General features: G+C 51.6%; 1 protein-coding gene across 2 annotated transcripts in view; it reads right to left on the bottom strand.

The window, feature by feature from the left end:
• CBFA2T3 (CBFA2/RUNX1 partner transcriptional co-repressor 3) overlaps positions 1-20,690 on the bottom strand; it is a 93,197-nt gene that overhangs the window by 56,815 nt on the left and 15,692 nt on the right. The window lies entirely within an intron of this gene.

The following is a 20,690-nucleotide window of genomic DNA, read 5'->3' as shown; positions in this document are numbered from 1 at the left end:
CGCGCTCCGCCTCCGCCTCCTGCCCCCCGCCGCCGCCGCCGCTGCGCCACCTGCCTCCAGCTCGGCGCCCATCGCGCTCGGCTCCGCCCCGGGGCGCCGGCCGCCGGAGAGGGGCCGGGGCTCCGCGCGGGGCCGGCTCTGTAGAGGGGCTCAGCCAGCCACAGCCCCCGTCCCCACCCTGGGGCAGCCGCGGACCCTAGGGCGCACCCCGCGAACTCGGCCGGGGGCTCTCGGGTGCAGCCGGTGGCCCTGAGCGCGGGTGCGAGTGTGGGTGCTGCTCCCGCGGGTGGGAGTGGGGTGTGTGTGCTGGTGCGCGGGGTGCCGTGGGAGGGGGGGAGGAACGCTCTTCTGTAGTGGAGCGCGGGGTGCGGTGGAGAGAGATGCGCGCTGCTCTGTGGGGGAGGGTGCCCGCGAGGGGAGCGCCGGGTGCGGCGGAGTGGGGAGCGCCGAGGAAGTGTGCGGGAGCTCGGGGTGCCGTGTGGGGGCCGCGAGTGTCTTGTGGGTAGCAGTGTGGGTGCCGTGCAGGGAGCACGGGTGCCGTGCTTGGCGGGCCCCTCGCTCGCGCCCACCCCCGCCGGCTCCGCAGGCCGCGCCCCGGGCGGGCGGGCGGGGGCCTGGAGCTGAGTACGCCGCTGCACACACCCACCTCTAGCAGTCCGCGGCGGCCCGCCTCGCAGTTTTAGGAGTCGCCGCGTCTGGCGTCCAGGCGGGAGGCGAGAGGCAGGCGCCCCTCCTCCCGCCGCCCGCCCGCCGCGTGGCCCGGGAAGGGCCAGGTCGCCTCCTTGCTCGGCCGGCAGGGGGCGACCTCCCCCGCCGCCCGCCCTGGCCGGCGCGCCCCGCGCTCGAGGTCCTGCCTGGAGTTAACCCAGGCGAAAATATAGGAGGCGCAAGATTCCGTGCTTGTGGGCCGCTGTGTGGCCAGGGAACTGCATGTGCTTTGCGCTCATTTGCATATCATTCATATACTGTCAACCCACAGAAATGCCCCAGACCTCCCCCTGCCCAGGCCTATCCTCACCCCACTTAGCTCTCCCCTCCAGCCGCTTTACCTCTTTCGCTGAAGTGCTTTGAGGCATATCTGATGCATTTGCCCGATTAGAACGTTTTAGCAAAATTGGTGTCTTGTCTTTTCCTTCCTCTCCCAACTTACACACACTATTTCTGAGAGACAAGCTGGGGTCCCAGGATCACGGTCTTAGGAGACAGAGGGAACTTCAGAACAGCAGGGCCTTGATTTGCATCTTATTTGGCATAAATCTGCATGCGAAGGTCCAAGGTCCCCAATTCCCAAGTATAAAAATACAACGGTGTGCTAAAAACTGCCATTCTCCTCCCTGGTTTACTCCACGGACCTGTTTCTCCTTAACCCTTGGCCTCTTCTTGACTGAGCTCTGCCCACCAGAACTGTGCTGGGTAGAGGAAGTCACTAGGAATACAGACTGAGGGGCTACGACTGAATACCACCGTTTTCCTCAATCTCTTGTGATTAAGCCCCGCATTCTCCTCATCTCAGCAAGTCGCTGGTCAGGCAAGTCATTAAACGGCTGTGTAGCCTTTGCTTTGATCTCATGGGTTGCTATTTGTCTTAGAAATAAGAGGGAAAATGGTGAATGATTTCGTTGTAACACAAATGTGCAGTATGTACACTCCCCTGGATTTCAGAATGTGCTTCAATGTGGTCTCAGTCCCTGAGGAAGAGCAGAGAGTCCTGAGCCCATCTTCACAGAAGAATGAGGATCTATAATAAAAGCAGTGAGCATGTTGTTTAAGCCCACAGGCTTGACGCACCAATACTGACTCCCTTATTTCATGGACTCTGAGACAGCATTGATTTTAAGATGCACCATTATTTTATGTGCTACTAAGAAAGAACACGCTCCTCATTATCATCCTTAGATGCCTCTAGATTTTGGAGATGTTAACATGCAAAAAAAAAGTGGGCCAGGTGGGGTGATTTAGCAGCAAACAGTCTGGAGCAACCTCAGGGGGCTCTCAGCTGGATAGGGAGGTAAGTGCCGCCCCAAATAACCACTTGAATTCACATGGAGCATTAGCTGAAGCTGGACTCAACTTGGGCCTGGGGTCCCCTGCAATTCCACCCCTACAAACAACACATCATTATCTCAGTTCTTTGCGCTAAATTACCAACTACAACTTCGCCGGTTGAAGCAGGGTGCTGAAAACCATTTGAGACATCATGGATCCCCTAAACACCGAGAAAAAAACTGCAATCATCGGAGACCACGCTCCGGGCCCGTGTCAATCCAAAAGGCTCCTTTGTTCCCACCTGAGAGAACTGTGGCTGGTGGGAAGAAAGGAGCTGGCAGGGGCAGGGCTTCTTCCTGCGCTGTGACTGGGTCAGACTGACAGCCATGTCCAGCCCAGCCGCGTCATAGTCACAGAGAGTCATAACAGTAGCTGTCAGCATGGAGGAGGGTTTGCTAGGGGCAGGCACTGAGCTGAGCACCATCTCTGCATTTTCCCACTTTTCATCCACTTGCCAGGAAGATGTTAGTGGAATCCCCATTTTACAGGTAGAGGGACTGAGGCTCTGACAGTTGGCACACCTCATCCATAGCTACACAGCCCACACAGGTGGAGGCTGAATGCCCATGTCGCCCTGTCACGCACTTGGTCTCCCCACTGCCTCCCATGGATTGGTGTCTCACCTTGGAAATGGCTCAGTCACAACTCCCGGGCACTGTGAGATGACATTTAAGAAGAATCCCATCCCCGCCCAAAAGATGTATGCAGTCTGGTGGGCAAGGCAAACCTCACTGACCAAGCGACCCAATCATGGGCAAGTGAGTGCCAAGGCAAGGTGCCACCCTAAAGTGCTGGACGGAGGGGTCCAGAGCAGGAGAGCGGTAGCAGAGAGCTGTGGCGTAAGGGCACCCACCCCTGTGCAGCCCCAATGTGCCAGTGTCTATAGGGGCAGGAGTCCGAGTCACTTAATAGTCACTGTCCTTCTTCCTGGGTTGTGGCCTCCCCAGGTGAAGCCAGCTCTTCCGCAGCTTCTAGCTCCCCCAACCCTCCCCGCCCCTGGAGAGAAAACATGCTCTGCCCTGAGGGTGCACAGTAACAAAGCTGGGCCAGCACCCAGGTTTTCTGACTTGCAGCTGGGTGCTCTGTCTGAGGCCCCACCCCTGATGTATCTTAGAAAACAACCCCTGTCTGGTCTTCTCCAACTGCAATTTCTATTGCTTCCACACATGCTGATCCTCCCTCTGGATGGGGAGCCCTAAAGGGCTGCACCCACCTCTAATTTCTCTCCCAACCCCCACAGTTCCCAACTCAGGGTTTTGACAAAGACACAACTTAGAAACATCCCTGCTGCTGTAAAGGTCATTTCTTCCCCCCTTATACCAGACAGGAACTGCCATACAGAGTCCTGGCCAGGTGCACCAAGCTTCACCTGCCAGTTTCATGTGGCTCTCAGCACCATCCTGGGAATGGGTCTTGCCACCAACCCTGTTGGCCTGATGAGGACACTGGGGCCCAGGGTACTTGGGTACTTGAATGTAACCGGCTGGTCTTTGGCAGAGCTGGGCTCTGACCAGGCCACCCTGGCCCAGGAGTCCATCAGCCTCTGCAGACCCACCGGTCTTTAAAATTAATTCTGAGTGACTACAAACTCCCTCATATATGTTTTTGTTACATCTAAAAATCCTCAACAGAAAGTTAATAGCTGCCAACAGTAGAAAATCTGACATACTGTAAATATGGATATTTTAAAATAAAAGGGTGGCCGATAGACTAGAAACCATAGTGCTTTGATAGCCACCATTATCCAGTTAAAAATGCATGAGTGAACGCTTTTTGAACACCTAAATTTTCACACAGCTCCGTAGCTGAAACAATGAACTTTTAGATACAACAAGAGCACGACCCATGAAAGAAAAATTTGGTAAGTTGGCCTTCGTTACATTTTAAAACTTCTGCTTTGTAAAAGGCCCTATTAAGAGAATGAAAAGACAAGCTACAGGGCAGGAGAAAATATTTGCAAAACACATGATCTGATAAAGGACTGTTCCACAAACAACCCTTAAAACTCAACAATAAGAAAACAAACAAGCCAGATACAAAATGGGCAGAAGATCTCGGTAGATACCTCACCAAAGAAGATATACAGATGGCAAATAAACACATGAAAAAAATGCTCAACATCTTATGTCATCAGGAAAATGCAAATTAAAATCCTCTTAGAAATGGCCTACATACCTCTTAGAAATGGCCAAAATCTAGGACACCGATAACACCAAATGCTGGTGAGGATGTGGAGCAACAGGAACTCTCATGTGCTGCTGGTGGGAGTGCAAAATGGTGCAGCCACTTTGGAATAGTTTGGCAGTTTCTTACAAAATGAAACATGTTTCTACCATATGATCCAGCAATCATGTTCTTTGGTATTTACCCAAAGGATTGAACACTTAGGTCTACACTTAAATCTGCACACAGATGTTTATAGCGGCTTTACTTCCCACACTTGGAAGAAATAGAAACATCCCTCAAAAAGTGAAGAGGTATACAAACTGTGGTCCATTCAGACAATGGAATATTATTCAGCCATAAAGAGATATGAGCTATCAAGCCATGAAAAGACCTGGAAGAAACTTCAGTGAATATTGCAAGTAAAGAAACCAGTCTGAAAAGGCTGGAATACTGCATGATTCCAACTCTGTGACATTCTGGAAAAGGCAACACTATGGAGACAGTAAAAAGATCAGTGGTTGCAGGAAGTTGTAGGGGGGAGGCATGAATAGACAGAGCACAGAGGCTTTTTAGGACAGTGAAACTACTCTGTAGGATACTATAATGGTGGATACGTGTTATTATATATGTGTCCAAACGCATAGAATGCACAACATCAAGAGTGAACCCTAATGTAAACTGGGGACTTTAATTAATAATAATGTATCAGTATTGGCTCATTAACTGTAACAAATGGCCATACCAACGAAAGATGTTAATAATAGGGAACTGGGGGGATGGCGATATTTGGGAACTCTCCATGATTTCTGCTCAATTTTTCTGTAAACCCAAACTAATCTGAAAAAGAAATTCTATTAATTAAAAAAACCCAGCAGACCAAAGTAAAAAGAGATATCAATGACATTTTAAAGGATATGTGCAATTCTCAAAACACACACAAATTGCCTCTTCTTTAACACCTTTAGCTCCTTTTTCTCCCAATGCATGTTTCCATTTCACCTGACAGAATTTCATCCTAAGATATGTTCAGTTTGAAAGTCTTTTGATTCTGCTATCACACAGAACTATGTCAATAAACCCAAATGTCAAGATTTAAACATTTTCTTGTGTTAAAATTTGTCTTCTGGATTGGGTTATCATTATAATTATTAGTAGTATGCAACTGATACAAAACAATGTGAACTTAGTATACATTTTGAGAATTATGAAACATAAAAGTACATTTTTATTGAAAATACTTCTTCTAAAAAGAGGGATGAAGCAGGGTTGGTTTTTTTTTTTTTGAGTAGTTTGTATATTTGTGCATGAACATTACTTAGTGCCAGGAAAAGGCAGGATTCAATATTAATTCCATTCCTATTGTGGGTTTTTAAAGTGAAAGCCCAAGAAACCTCAATCACATAAATAGATCAGGATGAAAGGCTGCTGTGCTGTAGTGACATCACTGTGGCCTCCTTCCCACAGTTAGATGCCTTGAATAACTATCAGCTGACAAGTCCATAGTCCTTCAATTTTGTGGCAAGCAGAACCTGGAAATTGCCAGAATTGTTAACAGATGTGTTTGCTGCAAGCATGGAAACTGTGGGCCCAGGCCTTCGTTTGGGAAGCGAGAGAGGGGTGCCTATACAAGGGAAGATGGGAAAAAGGACAACATTGGGGCCCGAGCCTGTGGCAACCTGCCCTGGCTGTCAGCTGAGGTTGGTGTGGGCAGCGAATTCCAGGGCTTTAAGTTGACCACGAAGGGAAAGAAACCTAAAGCAGAGGAAGTCCTGGCTCCAGCCAGGAAACTTCCTGCCCCCCCAGAGCCTCTCTAGGTGTCTTTCCCTGGACCCTCACCCAAGACCGGCCTAACCCAGCCAGATCCAGGGATGGCCCCTTTTGCAGAAGGGGAGGTCTACCCAGAACCCAGGCAGAGACATACCAGGAGAGCCAAGAGGAGGCTGTGGGATCACCTTGTCCACCTGGCATCATAGCAGCAGCATAAAGTTGTACAGGGGACACACTGTATCACCAACAGGCAAAGGAGGCAGGTGCAGCAGCATCAGGGGCAATGGTGCCTTCCTCTGTGTGCACAAAGGTGGCTCTGCCTGTCAGCAAGGAACCCACTGTCAGATTCATCTGAAATGCCTTCTTGGGGTCTCCATGGGGAACCCTGCCTGCCTGAACCCTTGGCCCACCACCTCACCCTGTACTATCCCCCTCTTCGTTCTTGTAAGCACAACCCCCACTTAATTTAAGTCTCCATCCCTCCCAACTCCAGCCATTCCTGGGCCTGGCCATGCCTTGGACACAGCCTGGCCAGCTCCCAGCCCTCTGCCTCTTCAGACAGAAGCTCAGTCCCTTGCTGGTGATTGGCTCAGGTGTGGGCATGTGATCCAATCCCAGCCAATGATATGTGAGGGGAGGGGCTTCTGGGGGGGATTTCTCCGGCTCCCACATGTAGAGAGGAAACTCCACTACAGTGTCTGGAGATGAAATTGCCGCTGCCCTGTGGCTACCACCCTGAGGATGATGCTGACATTGGGGGGACACTGATGGACGGAAAGGATGGGGTCCCTCAGAGCACTGTTGAGCTGCTGAATCAACCAACCTTGAAACCCACCCTACATCTGGACTATTTGATAACAAATTTCCTTATTATTTAAGCCAATTTTAGCTGAGGTTTCTGTTTCTTGAAATGAAAAGCACCCTGACTATATGTCTTCCTTGATCTCAGCCATTTGCGGGCTGCTGTGACTTATCAATCATCACCCTTGAGGGGTCTCCAACTTTAATATACATCAGAATTACCTGGAGTGACTATGAAAACGAAGACTCAGATGATCAGGAGTAGGGTGGCAAGTGCTTAGGCACAAAATTTAAGAGGGCACCAAAGAACTCAGTATTCAAGATAAATCACATTTTGGGCTGGCTGAGTGGTACATTGGTTAAGAGCTGGCTTGGGATGCCAAAGGGCCCCGGTTCGGATCCCACATATGAGGGCCAGTGACACTGCCCTCTACAGCTAAGATGCTGGACAACAGCTCAACCTGGAGCTGGGCTGCTATGAGTCGCTGGTGAAGGCGTAGGCTGCAGTCCCTGTGGCAGTGGGTTGCCATGGGCTACCGTGTGTAGCCAGCAGCCAGTGTGAGCGGCCAGCAGCCGCTGTGAGCGGCCGTCCAGAAGCCGGCGACTGATCTGCCTCACCCGCGAAGAGAGCAATGATGGTGCCAACTTGGGCCAGTGAAGAAACATCCTCCACAACTAGACTGAAGAACAAAAAGGACAACAACTTGTCTGTTCCCCTTCCCCAATTCCCCGGAGCTGTTCCAATTCCCCAATAAAAATCTTAAAAAAAAAAAAAAAGATAAATCACATTTTAACCCAATATTGAAAATATTAGAATCAATGACAAAAATCCATGATGAGCAAAATATCAAAACTTTAAATGAAGACAGATTTCCATTACCGATTTCTCTCTTTGGGTCAGGGTCCCCACATGGCTCAGCCGGGCCCTGCCACCTTCTTCCTCTGGGATAAAATGGGATTAAAGGGATGACAGGACCAGGAACCTGCCTCTTATAATCATCAGTCTGCCCTTTCCTGCAGATGATTCTGGATGACAATTTGGGAAACAGGGCCCCGAAGCCTCAAGCCATTCACAGGCTGGCTCCCCCTCCTGATCACGCCAGCCCTGCAGGTGGGCTAAACTCCTACCTAGATTCTGAGAATGGAAAACGGGCTCTGGGAGGTGAAACGACTTGTCCAGGGGCAGGGGGCAAACAAGCGGCCAGGTGCTACCTTCCTTGGTTCCCCCAGAGGTGGACATGGACAGTGCCAGTAGGTGCCTAGGGGTTGCTGCTAGGAGGCCCAGGCAGGGGAGTAGGAGTGAGACCAGAAGGGAGGGAATCAACAAAGGTAGCCTATCCACCCACGGTTGCTGGAGCTCCATCCTCTGGAGACCCCAGGAGACCCTACAATGCCCCAGAAAGGCCCTCAGAGCCATCTCCAGAGAGGCTGGAGGACATGTATTTATGCAGCAACTCCTGTCCCTTCTGGATGAGGGCTGTTCCAGACCCTCACTCCCTGCCTGAGTCCTCCTGTGTGGTGGCCAAGGAGAGTCATAGAGGAGGGCGCAGGGGCAGGTGGCCAGGAATCAGAGGGGGCGCAGAGGTGGGGGCATGCTGTGTGGTTGGGGACTAAGGATGTGGGTGGGGCTCGGGGAAAGCAGGCACGAGCAGTGCCTGGACAGACCGTGCCAGACAAGACCCCCTATTCCTCTGTGGGGCTCCCTCCACTTAGCTCAGTGTGCCTCAGAATCCTGAAGTCCTGAGAGACACTTCTGGGGTTCCCAACCATTTGATTCCAGGTCGTTTGTTTTTAGCTATGTCAAAGATTTAGTTAGGAACATCCAACAAAGAATCAGGATGGCAGTCACGTTGCGAGAACTGTGAAGTTCTCCAGGCAAAGTCATTAATTATTGTGTGTGCAATCCAGGCAGCTACAATCCCAGTTCCAGGCTGGGCCAAATGCAGCCTCCAGACAGACGGCCTCATAGGAGCTTTCCTGTGCAGAGTAGCCGCCTGCTGTCTCCCACCTGTGCAGGTGCAGTGCTAGGTGATTTCAAACACTCTCTCATTCAAACCCCGGAACAAGCCCTGTGGCGGGTTACAAACAGATAATGAACAGAGACCCAGGAGACCCAGGACTTGCAGGGCTGGAGGCAGCTCTGCCCAGGGCCCCAGCCCACACCTCATGCTGCACTGTTGCCCGCCCTCCCCTTTTTCTTCCTCTTATTATCCGGCCAGTCACCCCTGCCACTCCCTGGTCTGCCTGTTCACCAGCCCATCCACCCATGGGTGACTGTCATAGGAAGGAGGCCCTGGAAGGACGGCCCATCTCCCTTCCCTATTGCAGGGAGGAACCAATCATGAGTAGCCCAGGAGGAGGCAGCTCTCAGAGGGTCTGGGCACTGCCTGGGGAGGGGCTGGAAGACCCAGATGTGGCCTCAATGCGCTGGGCGGAAAACCTGCCAGTCTTCAGTGGTTCCTACCTGCAGGACTGGACACTTTCACTCTAGCAGCTGGTTCTCTGAACCCCTGCACTTCCGGTGGCATTCTCACCCCCAGTTCTCCTGAGGGATTCTGGATGAAGTTAGAGAAAGGTTTTCACAGACTTCTCACCTAAGAAGTGCCCTGAACCACAAGGTGTGGGGAAACACTGAACCTCACTGGTTCAAAGGACCATGGGCTAAATAATCCAATAGTGTTTCTCCCTATAAAAAAGGCCAAATTAAAAAATGGAGATATCCAGTGTGGGTCATGGTGCAGGAAGCAGGCTACGGAAATGTTCACTGGTAATATGCGTATTTCCTCACGGGGCATTCCGACAATAGTTATCAAGAGCTGTACATCGATCCAGCAATTTCTACACTCAGACTTACCGACAGGGGATGTTTATTATATAAACAGCACTGTGTAACAATGAAAGTTAGAAGTGATATCAATGTCCACCTGAAAGCTTTAGTTAAATAAAGCCTGGTATCTCGTGTGGAATGCCATCCCTCCATATAACAAGGGAACGCAGCAGGATACCCACGTCCCGTCATCAAATGAAGAATCAGGAACACATCAGTGCGGAGGTGGAGGCTTAGGAACTGTCAGGAGGGGACGCCCACCTGCCTGAGGGCTCTGTGAGTGGCCAGCTTTGTCCCCGCCCCCTTCTTGCTTCTCTAATTCTCTGTTTTTTTCACGCTGTTGTTTCTGCAGCATGAGGCAGCCTTCACTGTGAAGTGGCCTCATTAACTTATTTCTTCTTCCTTTCCTTCACTCTCCCATCCTGATTGGGGCTCTCGGAGCCTCAGTTTCCTCAGATAAGAATAATTGCTGACTGGTTCCCACATTCGCGATGTGGCCTGAAGATGAGTGCCGAGTTCTCTTGCATCTTTTTTTTTGTTCAATTTCAGTGGAAAACATCCTGCATGAAAATCAGCCACTGTGTACAGGTAAAAGGTAATGTCAGTACGACCAAGGTGGCATTTAAAATCCCCGGAGAAGCATGCACTGTCCAACAGATGCTGTCAGGACAACTTGCCATCCCATTTTGGGGGGAAAAAAACTTATATATTTCTCACTTCATTTGGGAAAATGTGAATAAAGTGAGAAAAGCAAAACAGTGAACGTATTAGAAGAAAATATAGGTCATTGTATAATATTTGTCTATAATGAAGGAAACGCAGAAACCCAGAAAAAAAAAAAGATGGATGACTTGGCTACATAAGCGTTAGCTACTATGTACCAAAAAGGCCATAAATAAGCCTAAAAGGTAAGGGGTAGGCTGTGAGAGAATATTAGCAATACGTATAACAAAGGACTAATAGCGCTTATATGCAAAAATGCTATGAAGAATTAAGAAAAATATAAACACACAAGATAAAAACAGGCAAAGTATATGAAATAGGTACCACAAGAAGAAATACAAAAGAGACAATAAACCCTTTCACGTTTAGGGCTTTCCTCCTAAACTTCCCTTGAGGGCCAGTGATTGGAATTGTATCACATTTCCCTGGGTCTCACAATAATGAAATAATAATAGCAGTTACTATTTCGGAGTGCTCACCTTGTGCTGGGATGTGGCCTGCCTGATATGATAGCCCACCTGCAGTTCCCTCAGGGCCTTTGCACGGGCTGTGCCCCTCCACCAAGAATACCCTCCAGGCCCTTTGCTGCAGCCTCAGAGAAGCCAGGGGGCCCTCCCATTGAGCTGGGGTGTGGTGCCTGCTTCCTTCATTGCACGTCTAGCATATCTATCTGTGGTTTATTTGTTCCCTGTTTCTCTCATCCCCAGGCAGGGGCATGCCTGTCTGCTCACCATTGTGTCCTGAGTATTTGTTGAGTGACTGCATGTTCTCATTTAACCTTCATGTAACTCTCTGAGCGGTATCACTATTCTCATTTTAATTTTCACCTTTTTATATCTTATCTGCATATTTGGATTTTTATAAATATTTTTTGTTTTATTTTTGCTTTTTTAAATAAGAAAAAAATTAACAATTTTAAAAGCACAGTCGCAGTATGTAATTAGGGTGGCTGTTCCCCCTCCCCACCCCACCTCCATCACCCCCAGGCACAGGCTTCTCAGCCCCTGTTCAGGTCACAGGACTGCTCCCTGGTCCCAGAGCACAGAAGGCCAGTCTCAGCCACTCACCCCCCACGGCTGCAGTGATTGGGCCAAGAAGAGGGCATGTGACCCAAGCTGGGCCAATCACAATCCTTCTCTGGACCGTTCTGCACTGGAACAGAGGCACTTTCTCTTTGCTCTGCTCAGGAGGCATGCCTAGAGCTTCCCGAGGCCATCTGCTCTGAGAGAGGAGCGAGCCACCCTGCCCTTCCTGGAGCCTGTTACTTAAGCCAACACATTCCTGGTCCTGGGTCCTGCCTGAGCTATCCTGAGTGAGCAGGGTTTCTGTCACCTGCCACCACACATGCTGACTGACACACTTTACCCCATAGTCACTATAGGGAGGTGGTTTGTGTCCCCCGCTGGCCCTGGCAGCCCCACTGTGCCCACTGAGTACTGAGCTGGGAACTGCTGTGGGCAGCTGAGCTCTGTGAGTGTGAGCGATAAAAACAAGCCTGCCTGCTGCGGTGCCAAGGTAGAGAAGGTCCATTTGTCAACCTGAGACCTGGGCAGGTCTCGGGATGGATGATTGCCAAGCCCACATGCATCTCCCACTCCGACAGGGCCATTTATTATCTCTGGAGCCGGGATGCCCTCCAGTCCTTCTGCAGGGCACCGGGAAAGCTTTTGGAAAGGTGAATCTGGTCCTGTCACTCCACCTGAGATAAACTTCCCTTCCCTGATGCTTTCCAGCCCCACCCCCCTCAGGTACACACAAAGCTGTCTCTACCTGGAACGTCCTGCTGGCAAGCTCCCCCTCCCTGCTGAGAGGCCTCTCTGTCCTGTGAGCACCCCCACAGCCCAATCACAGCTGCTCACATATCTGCGGGGGCTCTCCCAGGACATGGGGGACCCCTGATGCTATGGTTCTGGCTTCCTGCCCCCATTGTGTTCTGGGGAACAAAGAATTCGAAACCCACACAGGGCACTGGTAAGACCCCTTTGTTGTATTCTCTGCTGAATGAACGGCTAGGGGAACGAATGTTCACCCTCACGCACAAAGAAAAACCCAACTTTCCCCCATTTATTCCTTAAATAGTCCCATGAAAACAACATGCCCCAGAGGCAACAGCGGAGGATGCGGAGCCAGGGCAGGAAGGGCGTGCTGGGGGTGGGTTCCCTGAATCCCCCTCTTCCTCCCTGTCCTTCAGCCTGTCCACAGTGTGTCCGGGGCACTGCCACTGTCCCGCGTCTGTGACCCTCAACAGCAGGACACAAAGAAGGAAGAATGCCACCTGCCCGTGCTGCCCTGGCTCTGAGGAGGGGAGTGGGGAGGGGGCTCATCATACGGGGGAAGAGACCCCTGAGTTCACCAGGTGAAACCGCTGACTGCACAAACAGGGAAACTTAGCCTCATAGAGGGAGGTTCTCTGCTCCCTCCTCCTGGTCCCCAAGTCTCAATTCTATGAGGAGAGCCACTGCAGGGGTCTGAAGGGGAACGGGATCCCCCAAGGCCTTTTCTTGCCGAGAGTCCCAAGCTTGTTCAGGGGAACAGGAGCCCATCCAGCAGAGAGTCTGACCAGGGGAGCCAGGCTGTCCTCCACTTTCCTTCCCGCCCGTCAGCTCTCTCGTGCGGCTAGGAAAGCTATGTTTTCTTGACAGAAGAGACTAGTTAAGGATAGCAAAGAGCCCTTCCTCTCCTCCTTCCTGCCCTGCCTGGGCACCCGTGGGGCAAAGGGTGGCAGAAAAGACCACAAGCGAAGCCCTGGGTCCCCAAAGTCAGGCACCCCCAACTGATGGGCCACTGCACTTATTTCTGCCTCATGTCGCTGGTCCAGCTGGCACTTGGGGGCTGATGAAATGAATGAGTGCACGAAGAACCCAGTGCGCCCACGGTCCTCCCAGAAAGATGATCCAAGGGCCCTGCCCTTGAGAGGCTGCATTCAGTGGCTGACAGATTTCTAGAAACAGCCCCGAGGCACCTCCTCCTCTGCACCCCCTGCCTTCACCCCCGCAGCTCTGGATGTGGTGACACTTGAGCTGAGTTTAAGGATCTGGGCAGGACCTGAATGCAGAGAGAGCCAGGAGCTACTGGCAGGGGCTGCGCAGGCACAGAGGTGGCTGGGCAGAAGTGGGGCTACCCTGGGGAGCGGGAAAGGGGCATTGATGGGGTGAATTTCTCTGTTCTTAGGCTGTGTGTAATGGGCAGATGGCAAAGCGCCTTTCATTGCTAGTCAATGCCTAGGGATCAGAATTTCTGCCGATTGAAGTCATAATTGACTCCTGGGAAAATAAATACTTGGGTTTGTTTTGCTGTGACTATGAATCTTAACAGCAGAAGATCTCTGGATTCCCTTGAGGGACCCAGCTCCCACCCTCGCTCTAGCCTTTGGACCTTGTGGGGTCTAGCACCTCCCCGAGCCTCAGTCTCCGTGTGTCACAACCCCCTGATCTGCTCCAAAGGATGTGTGGACAGCACCTGGTGGGGAAGATGTGTGGTTTGGGGTGCCCGCATTCCGCGGTGTCCCTCATCTTCTGAAAACAGACCTGCCCTCTGGCCACAGGCTGGGCCCCTGACCGGACAGTGACCCTGGGAGGACACCTTCATTCTGGTCACCCTGGGGCTAGCCAGCAACACCCGGAGTCAGATATTATTCATGGGAGAGAAGTTTTCCTTTTTCTGTGTTGCTGAGCCCGGGAGATTACAACTGGGGCTGCCAGTGGTGCCTGCCTGCTGTGGGGCTAGTGCTGGTTTGCAGAATCAAGCCTGCAGGGGAATGGGAGATTAGCAGAACTAAGAGATGCCCAACCCCCCCACCCCCCGAACACACACACACAGTGTGTTCTAAACAGTCTGGTTTCTTAGTGATTCTTATGTGTGTTGCACCTTCGACATACCTGAGTATGGTCACAGTCACTTCCAGGTACCACCAACCACAGTGGGGCCCAACCACCATGACAAGCTCCCGTCCATCACAGCAACCCACCTCCTTCCACCATGACAGCCCCCCAGTCAAGGATCACCTGTGACCCTGCCCTCAGCCACAGCTGACTGGTCCCTGACCCAGGCCAGGCCATCACAATATACTGTCCCCTGGGAATTTAGGGGAGAAAACTCTGGGGTGTGGCAAAGAGGACAGTGGCCTGGCTCCTGTGGCTCTCCCAGGCCTGGTCCCAGCCCTCAGAGGCCAAGCAGACTCTCTGGGTGAAGAGGTTGGAACACCTGGGGAGCAGCAGGGCCTTATTTCTTGTGTGCACGATGAAAGATAATCACTGAGTCAAGGCTGGTGTTCACGACAAGCCTCATCAGCTCACAGCAATGGGGGAGGTCAAACTGCTCACTTTCTGACCTCAGTGGGGAGCTCAAGTGTCCTTTACCCAACCTCCTGGCATGCCACTGGGAGCCTTGGGGTCAGCTCTTTGGTCCCAGAGACCAACCTGCTGCCTGGGAGCACAGTCAGACCCTGGAGGCTGGTCACAGTCAGACCCAGGGTACAGGCAGGAAGACCCTGAGCCTCTGTAGGCATTTCCACTTTGTCCCATGGGGTTTACCTTTTAGTTCATTGCTGGGAGTCAGCCAGGGCACCTTAAATGTGGAACCCAGAGTTGTAGAACACACGACTCATCTCCAAGGTCATAACTGGAGCTGGATGCACCCCTCTGAGTAGCTGTCATGTTTTCCCCTAGAATGTACACCACCTCTGGACTTGAGCCCTGGGGCCGTCTGTACCCCAAGGCAGCTGTGGGTCAGACCCACTCAGGATGAGTCACTTCAGGGAGCCTGGAATCTTCACTCTCACCAAATCTCCAGAAGGCTCTAGCGCTCACTGGTCAGGAAACCCAGCCTGCGCCTGGGACTCCTCATCAGAACTCCCACTTGTGCCTGCCCCTGAAATGCCCGCACCCCACAGCTGGGTTCCTTGGGTCCCCAGCTGGCAGCAAATGTGATACTCGCCAAGGGACTGGGATGTAATTCAGACAACAGTGCCATGCATGGAGCACAGGCTAGGTCAGAGCTCGATGTACCTCTCGTCACCCCTTGAAGCCCAGGTAGAGTGGTGGTGAAGGTGACAGCCAGCACCTGCGAGTCACCTACGGCCCACACAGAGCCTTCCACTCACATCCCCTAACTGAATCCTCATGCCAGTCCTGCGTGGCTATTCTTATTACCCCATTATACAGCTTGCAAGCCAAGGCCCAGAGAGGGGTGGTAACTCGCTTGAGACACACAGCGTGTACGTGGCGGGTCTGGGTTCATATCCAGGTTGTCACACTGTCCCAGCTGAGCAAAGTTAACTCAAAAGATGGCATGGTTCAAACAATGGAGTATGATTCAGCCAGAAAAGGGAAGGAGTCCTGACACACGCTGCAGTGTGGACGAACCATGAGAACATCATGCTGAGTAAAAGAAGTCAGACACAAAGGCCGCGCGTATCCCATCACCCTGTTCGTGTGAAATGTCCAGATCAGGCAAGTTCAGGGACAGAAAGTAGGTTGGTGGTTGCCCAAGGCTAGGGGAGTGACTTCTAAGAGGCACAGGGTTTTCTTTAGAGGAGATAAAATGGTTCTAAAATTATATGGTGATGATGCTTGCACGGCTCTGCGACTATAAAAACCACTGAAATTGTACACGTTAGATGGGTGAATTGTATGCTACGTGAGTTATCTCAAGAAAGCTGTTTTAAAATCAAAGTAGACCCAGAATTAAAGCACTTTCTGAACCACAGACACTTCCCTCAAGGGGAGAAGCAACGGAGAAGAAGGGGGGAGGGAAGGGGAGGGAGGCAGGGCCAGGCCCCCTTCGGGGAGGCTCAAAGAAGACAGGTCGGGGTGCTGGGAGTCCCAGGAACCACAACAACGGTGCCTGTCCAGAGAGGAAAGGGCTCTAGGCGCAGGCTGTGTGGGGAAGAAGACCTAAAATAACTAAGAACCTGAAACTCCAGGGAGAAGTTGAGGGCAGTGTGGTCACCTCAAATGGGGAACTCTTCAGAGAGGCAAAGGAGAAGTTTTTTTTTGTTTTTTTGTTTTTGGGTGGGTGGGGGGGTGTTAGGGTGAAGCCAGACAGGGGATGGAAGTGGGGATGGAGGAAGAAAGGTTTCTCATGCGGAGACACTCAAGTTCTCAATGTCCTTGAGGACCACACACTGCTTTGTTTGTGAAAGAACCCCAGTGGTGGAGAGGGAGAAATACCCATTTCTCAGATTGGGGGACGGAGGCCTGGGACAAACAGAGAGTTCAGCTCGGTCACCTCTTACTGGCTTGCCATGGCCTTTGGAAGGGATGCGGACTCACCCCCAGGCTCAGGGCCTCCGGGCTCTCCACGGACTTCTCTCTGCATCCCCGCCACAGCTTCACCCTGCAGGTGTTCATTTGCTTACTCGCCATGAGCTGATTGCCCAGTTGTGCCAGGCACTACCCAGGGCTGGAGATTCGAGGTGGGCAGAGCGAAAACCTTGCCTCACGGTGTTCACCTTCAACGGCATTGGAGGAATGAAGTAGGAATGGGGCCAAAGCCATTTCCATTGATAAAGGGGTTGGGTCACTCACAGATCTGTTGACTTACAGTCACTCCGGGGCAGGCTCTGTGCCAGGTGCCAAGGGCACTGACCTGTGGGACCGTCGCTGCCCTGGTCTGACAGATGTGAACTAGGCAGTCACATAGATAAGTGCTGTGACCACTGATGGTCTGTGACCGATGGGGGCACCTCCCCAATTGGAGGGCAGAAGGAGCCTGCTTGGAGAGGCGACGTTAAATTTGCCCTGGCAGATGATGGCGGGTTTGTGGGGATGGGTGTGGCCCAGAGATCGTGAGTGCAAAGCCAGGTGTGGAAGGAGTGTGGGGTAGTCAGGGCACGTGAGAAGGCTGGTGGGCTGGGGGCAGCACACTGAGAGGTTGTCACAAGGGCAGCAGCACCCAGCTCTTACGGGGTCTGGAGGTCTTGGACAGAGGACAGAGGCAAGAGGTGGCACGGAGCGTGCCACCCCATTAAAGCTGAGTCACAGGAAAGAATGTTCTAGAAATAAATCAACACCATGCTGTGATTGTCAGAGAGGCTAGAAAGGAGCAAGGTAGAGGAAAACCAGTCGAAGGAGAGAAAAGTTGGGAGAAAGAGTCCCAGGGGAACTCCTGGTCTTCCTCTTTCCTCCTGGCAGCTTGGAAAGGTGACAGAGAGAATATGGAAAAGGAAATGCTGGTGTTCAGAACCCCGGGGGCAAAGGCTGGATCTTTGTTTAAAAAGATCAGTAAAGTTCCAAGGGAGATAAGTCTGCTGCCCGATCAGATGATGTTCAGTAGAAACCTGCAGAGAAAGACCAGACCCTTTGGGGAAGAGCCTGGGGACCCCAGACCACTGCTCCCACTGCCTGCTCTCTCAGGACATCCCTTTAGACAAGAATGGTGTGGTAATGAATCTTCAGGGGCCGTGGCAGTGTGCTCTCTCGCTATCCTCCAAGTTCAGTGAGGATGGCCATTGTCAAGTGGTCATAGCGCCACCGGCTCCACTGGCCCATGGGACCACAGCTGGGTTGATGGGGTGATGGGTGTGGAGGCTGTCTGAAGACAGCAGAGAAGATATGAAATTAGAAGCCAGAAAGTCCTGGTTTGGAAGGGCCTTAGAGATGGGGACTGGGACCCTATCATCAAGCCTGCTGAGTAGGGTGTCTACAGAAGCCTCAATCTTCCTTATAAAAAGAGGCTGGCCCAGTTGTTGTCCTCTGCACCTTCTCTCTTGCTCTTTCTCCCTGCTTGGAATGCAGATGTGATGCCTGGAGGTGGTGCGGCCACTTTGCAGCTAGGAAGTCACAAGTAAGAGGATGGTGGAACAGAGAGAGCAAAAAGAGCCTTGGTCCTAGATGGCATCATTACTGCACCAACCGGAACCACTTGTCTCTGGTCCTTTGTTATGGGAACAAAACCAAGTAACCCTGTTTATACTGCTATTAGGTTTTCTGCCATTTGCTGCTGAACATAATTCTATTAGATAAAGAATTCAAATCCTTCATGGTTAGGGCTGCCAGATTTAAGGAAATAAAAATACAGGATGCCTCGTTAAACTTGAATTTCTGATAAACGATGAGGAATTTTCAGGATAAGTGTGTCCTGGTCAATATTTGGGACCTACGTATACCAGAATATTGTTTATCTGAAATCTGACTTTAACTGCAATCCTATTTGTGGATGAAGTAATGGAACCCAGAGAGATTTGTCCAAGGTCTCGTCCTAAGAAAGTGGTGGGGTATAGGCTGTGTCCTCTTTGTTCTGGGCCTCCCTTATTTTCATCCTGCTCTACTATCTCTAGTGCTTTCTTTAACCTGCCATAATGGATGTGCAAAGAAGACTCAGAAAAGTCATGTCTCCTTGCCCAGGACAGAGCACTAAAGGTGATGCTCAGACAGGAGATGGACAGAAAGTGAGAGTGGTGGAAGCTTCTATGGCAATTTGACTTTGACACAACATTTTAATTGCATTTTGCAAAAGTATCAGTCATCCACGAATGGGGGGCAGTGAGGAACAGCTGCTCCCCATGGAGAGTGTGTGACTACTGACCCAGGACTTGCAGGAAACGGCCTGGCCCTCAGGAGCACTGCATTATGAAGGATGCTGAGGTCTCATCCGAGCTCAGCAGAAAGGCATTGTATTGCGATAGATTAGCTGTACCTGCACCCAGGGCACTGGAGGGGTGACCTGCAGCCTGGACCAGTCAGTGGGGACAATCACCCACAGGTCTACTTGAAAGGACCAAAACCAGATGCCCACGTGGTTCTCAGGAGCAGCATTTCAGAAGTGACATTCCTTGAGCCCTGTGGAGCACCGTGACACAGAGCCATCAGGCTCAGTGTCTCCCGTGGTCCTGGAGGTGCTCAGCATGTCCCCAACGCAGACATCCCGGAAGCCTGGTGTTACAATGGGGAAAAGGCACCCTGGCACCCTGTGCCCTGAGGATCACAGGTTCCAACTCCCTGCCTGATTTCTGCGCACAGACACAACTTGCTCCTGCCTGCTCAAATGGTGAATATGGGTGTGCACCCCGCGTCGCAGATGTCTGGAGGTGCCTCTGGGAGGATGGACAGCAAGCACACACAAACATGCTCTGGGGGAGGTAACCATGCAGAGAAGGAGATAAAGAAGGGGCCTCTGCACCCTGTCTTCTCAGCCACCCCAGGGCAGTGATGGGGGGGCCCCCAGGGCAGATAAGCGCCTGGCTGAGGGCAGGAGGGCAGGAATGCTGGGGGCTGACTCCACCCACAGCAAATCTGGAGGGGAAGCCAGAGGAAGCAGCATAGGCCCAGGGCAGGAGGGAGATAACGCTGCCCAAGCCCTGGAGAGCGGATGTGACACAGGGGCCTCTGGAGCAACGCCACTGATGAGTTTCCATGTCTGCAGGACACACGTTGGCTGGGTCAGTGGGTACTCTGAGGCCTGGATTAAGTGCTCATTTTGCCATGCTTTTTTTGTTGTTGTTTTTTAAAGAAATTGAAGATTTTTTTTAAACTATGCCCAAATACCCAGAACATAAAATTTACCATTTAACCATTTAAAAATGGACAATTCAAGTGGCAAAGTCTATTCACATTGCTGTGCAGCCATCACCTCTGTCTAGCTTCAGGACTTTTCATCACCCCAAAAGTAAACCCTGTCCCCATTAGCAGTCGCTCTCTATTACCTCCTTCCCCAGCCCCTGGCAACCACTAATATGTTTTCTGTATCTGTGGATTTGTCTATTCTGGACTTTATATGAATGGAATCCTATACTATAAGGCCCTTTGTGTCTGGCTTCTTTCACTTAGTATGATTTTTCCGGGTTCATTCCCAATTTCTACCAGCTCAAGCATTCTCCCAGATTCTCTCTTTCAGAGGATGTTGCTTGAGCACTGGGTGTGTGCCAGGCACTGTTACGGCAATGAAATGATCAGGCGAACCTCAGATCCAGATGAGAACTGCCTCCTGCTGAATCACAGACAGTAGCAGCTACTGGTGTAGACGGAGGGTGGGCGAGGAGGCAGCGAGTAGGGTTCCAGGACTGGCCCAGAGGTTGGGGGGCCCCTCATTTCTCTGAGCCCCTGTGTCCTCACCGTGAAGGGGGGACACTATGGATGGAGGGCCGTTGGTTTGCAGTGGTGTCCTCAGAAAGAAGAGGGGTTCTGTCTTCCAGTAAAAAGAGAACTTTCTACTATCCGCCCCCAAGGCCCTGCCCCAGGCAGATTAGCAGTGGGCCTAGAGGGTCTTCAAAACTAGCATGCACACAAGACTTTCCAGGTACCTGGGCAAGATAGCTTAAAGGAATCCATGGGGTCCTCAATGTTCAGATTATTCTGGCAAAAAAATGGGCGTGTGGTCTGCCCATTCTCCTTTCTCCTCATCTTCTTCTTTTTTTTTTTTT

Source organism: Hipposideros armiger, unplaced genomic scaffold (assembly GCF_001890085.2).
Source record: "Hipposideros armiger isolate ML-2016 unplaced genomic scaffold, ASM189008v1 scaffold_224, whole genome shotgun sequence".
Taxonomy (NCBI): Eukaryota; Metazoa; Chordata; class Mammalia; order Chiroptera; family Hipposideridae; genus Hipposideros; species Hipposideros armiger.
The sequence above is the reverse complement of the archived record's forward strand: the minus strand, read 5'-3'. Positions and strand labels throughout refer to the sequence as shown.